Raw genomic sequence first — 12,383 nt, forward strand, 5'->3', positions numbered from 1 at the left:
AGGGTGAATCTTCCTCAGCAAAAAAAAGAAAAAAAAAGACAAAACAACAAACTAGTTCAAATCTTCTTAGCATGGCACATGATGTTTCACAAAGTAATTTTGACATATTTTCAGTCTCTTGCTTCTTCCTCACATGCACAACAAGCATTCATTTACTGAAATCAAAATACTTTTCATCTCTCCATGAATTTGCACATTACTTTGCACTGAATATCCCGCTTTCTCTTCTCATCTGCTGAACTCCACTTAACCCTTCAAGGTTCACCACCAATATCTCCTTTCCTGTAAAGCTATTTCTGGTGCAACCTCTCCTCCCATTATTCTCTCCTCTTTCCGATCTATTTTCTCCCAAAACACTTTTTACATGCCTTTCTCATGATACTTTTTATATTACTTTATAACTAATAATCAATCTAATCTGTTTTGCTCACTTGCCTGTGAAATTCTCAGGGATGAGAATCATGCTTTGTTCATTGTTGTGGCCTCTAACACACATTGAGTGCTCCATCAATGTTGACTAGAGAAGATAATACACTTCTTAGTCCTCATCTTACTTGACATTTGACTATTCCTTATTTACAGAAACACTCTCTTCCTTTGGTTTCTGTAGTATCACTCACTTCTGATATTTTTCTTCATGACTCTGGAAAATGCTTCCCAGTCTCTTTGCATACTCCTTTCTATGCTAACCCCTTAAATCATCTTTCTCAAGGCTCTGGCTCTTTCCTATGCTCTTCTCAATATTGACTATTCCTGCAGAGTCCCTTCTACTCTCGTGACTTTTATTATCACCCACATGCTGATGAATCCCAAATAAATACCTCTAGCTCAGACTTTTCGCTCCAAAGCAGGCATCCATACCCAACTGTAGTCGTGTACTAAGGAAGGAGAGAGGAGGGTGATGGGAACTTTCGGCTCCAGCAGGGAGGAGTATTTTGTTTCTGGAATTGCTTAGTGTTGCTGGCACATGGCGATAATAAAAAGCGCATCACTTTTAGTCAATTGTACTATTGCTTACAAATTCCCTAGAGACCATGCACCATTTTATTGCTTACACTCATGGAGGACTTCTTCCATTGTTCCACTTTCGATAAATCTAATTGTCTATTGACATCTTTTGCTTGATTGTTTACTAGATACCTCACACTTACAATGTCTGCAACTGATCATAGCTATGCCCAACACTTATTTCTCCTCACATGTTCCTGATGTTAGTAAAGCATACCACCGTCCACCAGGCTTACAGTACAAAATCTAGAAATGACTCCACATTTCTACCTTACTTCATCTCCCCTCCTCACATCCCGACAGTTATGAAGCCTTGCTGTTTCTACCTCAAAAATAAATATCTAATCACCTTCTCTCCATTCTTACTCTACCCTATTCCAGGATTCTGTGATCTCTCACCTGATGATTAAAAGTCTCTTGTTTTCTCTCCTATTTATACTTTTATACCTATTTATACTCCTATTTATATTTATACCCTCAAACCCATTCATCTTCATCACTCCTTAACCAATGTAATATTTTAAAATTATACAACTGCCCCAGTAACTTCAATACTTAACACACTATAATGTCTCCTCATTGCTCTTGGGGTTAATTACAAATGTACAAATTCTATATGATCTGTCCCTGACTCCCCATCACCATCCTTTAAACATCTTTCTTTCTTCATGAGAATTTCAGCTTCATGAGGGCAAGATTCTTTGTCTTATTCACTGGTGAATCTTCAGTGCTTAGAAAAATGTTTAGCATATAGTAGGCACTCAATAAATACTTTCCAAATAAATGAATGAATTTACCTCACTTCCCATTGCTTTCTGTTGGGAGGGACCATATGGAATTGCCTTTCCTGTAATCCAAAAACAGTGAGAGTTTAATATGGTTGAACGTAATTATTCCATCCACTATAGACGAATTTTAGTTCCCCCAAAGGCTTATGATCTTTCATACCTTAGAGTCTTGACAAATCTTCCTACAGCCTTCAACTCTGTTTCAACCTTGAACAACCTCTATGCCCTTCTCTTGGACAGATCTTACTCATTATTTTAGGTCTCACCTAAGTGTTACTCCCTCCAGCCTCTTCATGACATTTCTGTCTAGATTTGTTCTTCTTATTGTATTTTTCTTTCAAAATATATTATATATTTCTTTATAACGTGACATACTTGTTATTTGTTCACTGCATGTATGAAGCACTATGGAGACAGGGTTTTTGCTGATATTATTTACTACTTTATCACTAGTAATGTGAAAAGTGTTTAATATGTGCTCAATAACTATTAATTGAATGAATGACTTAATGATGAGACACAGGTAGTACATATAGAGAGATACAGGTATAAGAGATGTGTGTCTCTGTTTTTTTAAATGTGTGAAATATATGCTTAATATTGCAGATAAAGAACACATATAGAGAAAGAACTTATAGCAGTGGGGATAAACAATAGGTTAAGGTCCTTGAGGAGGGAGGGATGAGATTCAGACAGATTAAACAGAAATAGGCCTGTATATCCAACTACTGGCTAGACATTTCCCCTTGGATGGCCCATAAGCCCCTAAAACTCAACACACCTAAAATGTAATCTATCACCTTTCCTTTGTCAAGCCAAAAGAATACCAAAGTAACAATAACAATAGCCCTGCCCTCCCTCTAGTATACTTGCTCAACCATCTGCTTAATTGCCCAAGTCAGAAACCTGGGAGTCATCCAAGTCTCCTTAATGTTTCTTATCTTCCATATCCAATCTTTTAGCAAGTCCTTTCAGATCTATCTGCAAATGATCTGCCTCCTCCACTAGGTACTTTGTGCTCACTGAACAAAAGAATTATGTTAGTCTTTTCTCTACTTCGTCCCCAGACCTGGGAAAGTGCCTAGTATACAGTAACCATTGAATAAAAAATGAATAATAAATGTAACCACATTAAGTAAGGAGGAGGTAGTTAGAGCAGGCAGAAGAGAGCTGGCTTCTACAAATAACAAAGCCTAACAGATCATATCCTACAGTTAAATTAGTAAATAGTATCAATAAAACTGGGCCTTGGCGTAATTAATATGGTCATGTGAATGGTCAGTGTGTATTGATTTTGTAGATATATACATTTTATTACAAAATTTCCAAATATTTCTGTATAAAACATGTTGTGAAAGATGCACTGATGCAATTTAGAACTGGCCCTTCTTGACACTGACTTAATCAGTTTATGTTAATCTGAATCCAAGTATGGGATTACTGGCATCATGATCATTTGTCATTGGATTTAGTCACATTGAACAGGGAAATTGTCCCATGTTACATTTCTATGCATATAACTCATCCCAACAAAATAGATTATATCTCTGTAAGTAGGTCAGTTCACTTCTCTGCAGGCTTAGTTTCATCTTTTAACAACTAGCAATGAAAGCAACAACAATATCTACAGCAACAACCACAACAATATTACACTTGGACCACTCAGACAATTCTTGAAAATAAATGTTAAACGATAAAGCATCTATTAGCATAAATTTATATGAATCATCTTATAAGGAAAAATAATACCTGTATTAAAAGCAGACATACCTATTTCTAATATCCAACCCAGAGAAATACTTTATTTTTCCCCACTGCTTTGATGACAAATAATAAAAAGGTCAGTTCAAATTCCACCATACCATATTCATTCTTCATATATTTTGTTTGGAAAAGTGTAAATCTCTTTCCTTACTTTTTGCTAATAAGAAAATGTCAATCAAATGGAGAACTATTGGCAGCTTTAACGGTATTGTTTTCCTTGAGAGTCTAATAAGTTGATGTCCATAGGTTTTCTTTTTCGGCGAGAAAGTAGCTAAGATGTGAAATTCTAGCAGTCATATTTCTTAGGGTACTTTTCAGTACACTTTCCATGGATTTCAAATGGTACCATTTGTCCTCTGGCAAAAGGCTGCATCCATGTGGAAGCATTCAGTCCCTTTAAAAAGGCCTATGTGTTCATCAGCCGCTAAACTGATGAGTCTGTCCTCCCTGATACCTTATCCTATCCTCATTCTCAGGAGCACTAGGTTTTGAGAAGTGTTGTTAGAGTATTAAAGCCACACTCACCAAACCACTGTCAATTTTACAGGCTTGATTTCTGATAGTCATCTTCCTGACTCAGGTCACCGTATGTTTATTTACCACTTCGCATGTGGTAAAGACTTTTTGATGCCTCACACGAGACACAAGCCCTCAAGAAGTTGAAAATCTAGTAAACTCATGAAATCTTTCTGAAATTAGTCTATCATTTGTGGGATGAAGCTAATGATTACAACTTCAATGAGTAGCTAAGAGGAGTAAAAATACTGTATTTATTCCATTGAGTTCCTGTGAGGATTAAATGAGCAAATACATGTAAATCTCTTGGAACAGTGCATGGCACATTGTCAATACTAAATATGAGCTAGCAATTGGGTTATTATCTTATTTTAAAGAGAGGAATCTGAGAATCTTGCAGCTTCAGGAACTTGCTCTGAGTCACATAGCTTTTAAGCAGCAAATTTAGGACATCAATCCCGATTTACCATAGTACAAAACCAGTGTTATCTTTATTACCACAGAACTCTGGAACATGAACAATTGGAAAAATCCTTTTCTTCTTCAACATATTTTTAGTAAAGATTAGTTGAATGAACATTGAACTGTATTGTTACATTCACGAATCTGAAGTAACGAATATTGTACATGCACTGTAGCACATACATTTCACAACAGGTCAACGCTCTAGGAACTCTTATTATGCCCTTTGTACACATGAGACAGCTGAGGTTAAATATCTTGCCCAAAGTCTCACAGCTAGTATGTGATAAAGCTGGGATTTCAACTCAGTTCTGTCTAATTCTGGGAACCACACTTAGTGCCACATTTTTGTGTGTGTGAGGAAGATTGGCCCTGAGCTAACATCTGTTGCCAATCTTCATTTTTGCTTGAGGATGATTGTCCCTGAGCTAACATCTGTGCCAATCTTCCTCTATTTTATGTGGGATGCTGCCACAGCATGCTGTGACAAGTGGTGCTAGGTCCATGCCCAGGATCCAAGACTGCAAGCCCAGGGTCGCCTAAGCAAAGCACGTGAACTTAACCACTATACCACCTGGTGGCCTTGGACCACTTTTAACTGAAGGCTCTATTGCTTTTGACTATAATTCCTAGGGATGGTTGTGATCTTCTGTGTCTCTCAAGAAACCAGGAACTGGTGTGTGCTCCCAAGAAAAGCATGGCCTACCCTTCCACAGGTCTTTACAGCTTCACATTGCATCCACACATTTTCATTATAATCCCACAGTTATTTATTTTATTTATTGTATTTTATTCATTCAATCATTAATGTTTGATTTACTCTGAATTTGGCACAGCATTACAGCTAATAATAAAAATTTGAAGAAAGAGATTTCCTGCCCTTGGGTTGCTCTTGGCCCTGTGGAATTTAAAAGCAAAAGAAGAATTACTGTTCCAAGAAATTTATATTCTGTCTACATATACATATATATACATACACATATATATGTGAGTATATCTGTATGTTTATACACTCAGATATGCATGTGTATATATACACTCATACATAAATATACCTACAAAAATTTGTGATTGATAAAAATCTTTAGAAGCCAGCCTCGTGGCATAGTGGTTATGTTTGTGTGCTCCACTCTAGCAGCCCAGGGTTCACAGGTTTGGATCCCAGGCACAGACCTTGCACCCTGGCCAAGCCATGATGTGGCAGTGAACCACATAAAATAGCGGATTGGCACAGATGTTGGCTCAGCAACAATCTTATTCAAGCAAAAAAAGAGGAATATTGGCAAGAGATGTTAGCTCAGGGAAAATCTTCCTCACACACACACACAAAATCTTTATTTATGTACTCCATTCTGAATGATTCCATTCCTTCATATCTATATGCTGTACTAGTTTTCTTTAAAAATATACATAATGTTTCCCTCGTTTTTCTTTCCTTCCTTCCTTCCGCAAATATTCATCAAACCTTCCTGAAACACTGGGACCCAAGAACATTAGGCAGCCATTCTGCCTGCATGCGTTATGTCAGTAAGCATCCCAGTCTGACAGTGGAAGCCAGCCACCACATTTCATAGTGATGTTATTATATATTTAGATGGACAGTGAAAGACTCTTCATGCTACTCAAGAGATTCACGAAGGACAGCTAAGTGTGTAACGCTGTATTCATGGATTAAGTAGTCCCAATCACTATAGGCTTGATTTGAGGAAGACAAATGTCTGGAGCCCTCAGGTAAAAATTGTATGCTCCTTGTTATCTCAAAGCAGTGTGTCACTGTTGGAGTTAATTACCTAAAGATCTCTGCATAGAATCCATGTAGCTGCATCACGCTTCTCTTCTAAACTAGAATGATATAATTGTAACACACAAAAATAAGCCTCCATATTTACTCATAATGAGCTTCCTTCTCAGTTTTACTAGTGACATGAAAAACTAATAGTAGGGTCGATATAATGTCTCTATGGTAATTATCACGCCACTTCTCCTCTCTTCCTATATTCTTCTCATGTTACATTTTAATGTGTTTCTGCACAAGTCAATTCAATTTACCAGTAGGCAAGAGGCATGAAACAGGCCTGATTTGCTCTGGATTTACTTACAAGTAAACTGTAAAACTCAATTTTCAAGTTTGCTTTTCAATCAGATACACATGAGAAGAACAATGACTGATTTGGGGGATACCATTATTTATAGAGGTTTAATCTGATGTAAATAAAAAAGAAAAATATTAAAGGGTGGTGCGTTTGCATTTGCAAAATCTCTGTTTCCTTCGTTTTTCTCCCTTACAAAGGGATTTTAGGGTTATAATGTATAAGACATCCAAGAGATCTTCCAGTGCAGTGGGTTTTAAACTAGGGTATACGTATTTGTGTGTGGAGGTCCATGAAGACTTTTTAAGGAGTAGATGGATATGGCTAGCTTGAAGAGAATGCATTTTCAGTTCCCTCACTTCTACAGGTCATCTTTCTAAAATGGATGCACCCAAAATAACCTTGAGTGTAGACTCCAAGCAGGTTCTCATTTCTCAGGTCTCTTTTCACAATCTTCCTTCTCCTACTTTACAAAAGAATGGTAGTGCTCTCAAGTTGTCCCTAACATGACAGAATGGAGTATTTCCCTGGGGAAGAAAAACTCTTCAAGACACCAGACACAGGTTCAATTTGAAACACTGTTGTAACTATTGAGAATGTGAATCAAACTACCACTGGGTGTCACATTCTTTACAATTCATGTGTTTTTCAATTCTTTCCTTTCAACTACATTGAAAGAAGACCTAAACCAGGTATCGGCTGGCTGATAAAATCTTTGACAAATAAGTCAGAATTCAAATGGGTATGAGACATTACTAAACTAAAACTCCTTTCTCATCTTATAGTTTATGCAACTAAGTTTCTAGGTCTAACATATATGCAAACACACACACAACAAAAAGTTCTAAATAGATGAATTCAATTCTAGCACAAAGCATTATTTATCTGAAGGCATATAAACTCATTGAAAAAATATTCTTATCCAAGGCACTTAAGAAATACATTTAAGAAATGCATTTGTAATAAACAATAAATTTTTACTTTTATTTATTTGTATAATACTTTTATTTTAATTAATTATATGCTACTAAATAAGTGACATGATAACTCAATACTGAATGTTTTTTTAACCCATAGGAATGTATGGTCACAGGAAATGTTTGAATGAACATTTTTATGAATATATGAATTTTTGTGCCAAAGAAATATGATCTGATGTTCCATAAAAGGCTGAAGCATAGAGTATATTACACCAGTATAAAATATTGTGGAAATGGCTATATGAGTTACAAGATAAAAAGAACAACAGAAAATTTCTGACAGTTATAATAGAGATTGTTCATGTACGTTTTAATGAATAACGGTGTGCATCCAACTGTTTTGAGATATACATACTATTGGATGAATTTAAAAGAATGATGAAACATCTTTATTTTTAAAATTCAATATTTATAATGTGCTCTAAAGTATATTCTTTGTGACCATTAAAATACGTAGTGAAAGTTTTTAGCGTTTAATTTATGTTTGTCAGAGAGTAAGTATATTAAAAGTTTTTTATGGTCTGTAGAGCAAAAATAGTTTGATGAACACAATTTGAATACAACAATTGTCAAATAATTTTCAGAGTTGAAAACTTCCTACAATTGAAATCTTACTAGGAAGCTCAGTATATAAAACAGATGTGCTTGGAACAGCTGTGCCCCCCCCCCCTTTTCATCCCACAACACTCTAACCCCAGGAGTAGCCCTTGAAGTATCTTTGCATCCTTTAAAAACAGTTTCCAAATCACTGATCTAGTACAACCTCTTATTTTACAATTGCAAAGTAGTGGCTCAGAGCCAGCAAATAACTGAACTTTGCCCAAACTCAACTTATCTAACTTCAAGGGAAAAACGTAACATAGACCATCATAAGACACTATTCTGCCTCCATGGTTCAACCTAGTCTTTAATAAATCTTTGAAAAGTGAGTACTTCATATATAATTTCTTTGTTCTCTGTTTTTTAAATACCTCGTCGTGAAAGCTTGCATCACACTTCTCTTTTCTTTAAGGGGTTTAAACAATCCAAAGGGTAGAGCAAAACTTCAGAATTGTGTAATGCAAATGAAGGGCAAATTTGGTTAAGTCAAATGTGTTAATTTTATAAAATGATTAAAGAAATGAAGTTTTATTTACTATTTAATCTTAGATATGATATAAACCAGAGCACAAATAGGCAAAATAAGTGTATGTAGTATTTGGGTCCGTATCCAGAGTTCTGTAGCATAAGCCCAAATCTGTTTTAGTGTGCAAGAATTACTTACTGGACCTGGAAGTGATAAGAAAGATGAATGTGACTCGATTTTCTTGAGACTGATGTTTGCAAAGCTTGATTATCTACAAATATACCTACTTAGATAAATATTACTTAACATAGCTCATTTTACATAATTGCATTTGTGACAACACGGGTGAACCTTGAGGGCATTATGCTAAGCGAAATAAATCAGACAGAGCAAGACAATTACCATATGATTTCATTCATGTGCAAGATAAACGAACAAACACATAGATACAGAGACCAAATTGGTGGTTACCAGAGGGGAAGGGGCCGAGGGGAGAGTGAAAGGGATAAAGGGGCACATGTTTATGGTGATAGATAGAAACTAGATTTTTAGTGAACATGATGCAGTCTATACTGAAGACAAAAGACAATAGTATACACCTGAAATTCATATAATGTTATAAACAAATGTGCCCTCAATAAAAAATAAATAAATAAAATAGAGACAGAATGTATGTTTCATTTACCTGAAGACATGTGATTGTTAGACAGAGATTCATTTCTTCATTGTTCAACAATTCATTTTGATGTCTTGTTGAAAAGACTTTCATACTTTTCTGGTAGAAATTAAAAGAAAAAATTAGAAGGCCCTCTTCTGCTTATGCTCTAATACAGTGTCATCCCTAGCTTAACTCTCCAAACACAGAACTATACCATATCATATGTTTCTGATTTATTATACCAGTATTAACGTGAAATCTTCAGCTCTATCTACAGATAAAACAAATAACAGGTTACTTGGATCAATAATGACAGTCAAATTAGCTAATCACATTGACTGCACAAATTGTCCATGGTTAATTGGATGTATACATAACAAGTATTTCCGGACCTTGAAGTCAATATTTCCTGCCTATTCCTTGGTTTTATGCCTGCACTTACCTCTCTGACGTCTGCTACTGCTTTCCTCCTTGCACACTTCTAGGATCATCGGCCTTGTTGCACTTCAATTCTTCCATCGTACTAGGCACGCTCTTGCTTCACAGCTTTTGCACTGGCTGTTTCCTTTGCCTGGAATAAATGTCTCCTAAATAAGTGCATGACTCACTCTCTCACTTTTTTCAAGTCTCTTTTCCTAAAATCTCTTTGCCAATGAGGTCCACTCTTATTGTTATCTTACTTTTTCCTTCTTTTGGACTTATTACCATCAAACATGTGATACAATTTCTTTGTTTTCATCGCGTTCCCCTCTGTCTTCCAAATATAACTTCCACAAAGGCAGGAATATTTTTTTGTCTAAAGGAATAAACGATGCTTGATTTCAAATATGACAAAATGTAAAAAAAAAAAAATTTCAATATTAAAGCATATAGTAATATATGACCATGGGGCCTTCTACTTATGGAGGATACTAGTTTAGGTAATAATAATCTAGGAAGGGTAACAGTAACTATATACAGAGGAATCTTTTTTAATGATTACATCATATTAACAAGGAGAACAAGAGAAAAGAAGTTGAATGAGTGCGGATAATTCAGCACAGCTGGATCCAACTCATTTTGCAAAATAACACTCAAAAGGGAATGTTGTCTGTATGATCCTTACCATGACACACTGAATTTTATTATCTGTGGTACTTACTGGACCTCAGAACCTGAAATACGTCTAGTGCTAATAGAAATACTCTATCTGCCTTACAAGCGAAACTTGAATGTTACAGACAATAGAAAACTCGTGTTTTAAAATATGTTGTGTATTATCAGCCTAGTAGCAGCATTTAAATTCAATTCACAAAACAACTTTAGATTAAGGCAGCATAAAAAAGGAAGCTGTCAATGCAAGGCTAAGAAGCATCCCAAATTAAATTTTACTGTGGGCTCCAAATGTTAAGGTAGCTTCATGCAGTTTAATAAGCTAACTATATTGTTTATTAATATAACTTCTTATATGATGTTAATTACTTGTAAATATGCTAATCTTCTCCTTTAGAATGCTCTCTCATCCCTTTTTCATTTCCCAGTCCTGACCTAAATTTTGGAACACTGGTGATATATACGAGTAAGAGAAAAATGGCAAACTACCTTTACTCTTAAAATTAGGCTCACATATTCTTTTCCTATAGTACACTCTGAAAAGCACATTGAAATATAAGTAATTTGCTTTGAAAATGTTACTCTGCCTTAAATATGATCCTGAAAATATTCAAAAGAGTTCTTCCAAATATGGATAAGGTCATCATCAGCAGACAAAGAATGAAAACCCAGAGTCAAATAGGAAAATTGCAAAATTCAGATAAAGTCATTTTTTTCAATGAAGACAGGCAGCTGCTCTCAGGAACAGATTGTATTTACAATTGGCAGAAGGGCTACTGTTCTAATACAGCTAACACATGGCCAGCAGCTTCTTGGATAAAAACTCTTACCTCAGAGACAGTGCTGTCAAATTAAAGGACCAAACTTTACCTGTTTGAAAAGACCAATCACTGGCTGTGCATTAATGAATCCAGATCCAAGCAGCTTGGCTCCAGCTAGCTGTGAGTAGCAAAAAAGTTGGAAGGAAGCCAAGAGCTGGACTCAAGTCCACAATCATTTAGTGCCCTACCACATGCCTAGCATTGTGCTAGCTTGTGGTAAGCAGCTATACTTCTTGCCTTGCCACATTCACCCATCTCCTTCCTATGTGCTATTTTTGATATTTTATTAGCTCACAATTTCCCAGAATTGGATTCCAGTTCTCCCTACTTCCATCTCTCTTATTTTAATCTTTCTCTTTTTTTAGTTGTTTTTCTGAAATCCAAATGTGACCTTGCATATACCCTGCTTTAACCTCCAATGACTCTCTGCCTACTAATGTAAGATTCTGAAGTCAGGGATTTTCATTCGTTTTGTTCTCAGCTGTATCTCCAATGACTAAAAAAGTGTTTGCAATTAATAGGCATCAAACAACTATCTATTGAATGAATAAACTAATTTTTTCTCATGGTAACAAATTATCCTTCACATGACAGGATAATATGCTTCAGGATCTAGCCCTAAATCATTTTTCCAGGCTCTTTTCCCATAATCTCTTCTATCAAATACTTTCTATGTTCTAACATACTCTCACTGTACCAAAAAATCCACCAGATTCCTAGAGGCTGCCCACAGTTCCTTGACACATAGGCCTTTCCAATATGGCCGCTTACTTCAAGAAGACAGCAAGGAGAGTTTCTACAGTGAGTTGGCTAGCAAGATGGAGTCTTATATGATGTGACAGTATCATAGGACTGACATCCATCACCTTTGTCATGTTCTATTGGTCAGAAGCAAATCACAGGTCCTGCCCATATTCAAGGAGAGGGAATTACAAAAAGGTGTGAAAACCAGGAGACATGGATTAGGCCATGTTAAAGTCTGTTTTTAATGCTGGCTTTGCAGCTGGGTGGATGGTTATGCCATTTACCAAGATTAAGAACAAATGAGGACAGATCAAGTTTATTGTGGGGCTAAAGATGGGGGGATTCAAAGATCATGAGTTTCGTAGTGGGAATCTTGAATTTAAGGTATCCATTT

General features: G+C 35.9%; 1 long non-coding RNA gene across 1 annotated transcript in view; it reads right to left on the reverse strand.

The window, feature by feature from the left end:
• The window catches only part of LOC139042792 (uncharacterized), a 57,483-nt gene extending 47,579 nt beyond the window's left edge, over positions 1-9,904 (reverse strand). Inside the window, exons 1-3 of the long non-coding RNA XR_011499925.1 lie at positions 9,775-9,904; positions 9,360-9,449; positions 1,806-1,855 (exon numbers count right to left, since the gene is read on the reverse strand). This is a non-coding gene — a long non-coding RNA (uncharacterized lncRNA). The remainder of the gene's footprint in view (positions 1-1,805; positions 1,856-9,359; positions 9,450-9,774) is intronic.
• Positions 9,905-12,383: the final 2,479 nt, after the last annotated feature.

Source organism: Equus asinus, chromosome X, assembly GCF_041296235.1.
Source record: "Equus asinus isolate D_3611 breed Donkey chromosome X, EquAss-T2T_v2, whole genome shotgun sequence".
Lineage (NCBI taxonomy): Eukaryota > Metazoa > Chordata > Mammalia > Perissodactyla > Equidae > Equus > Equus asinus.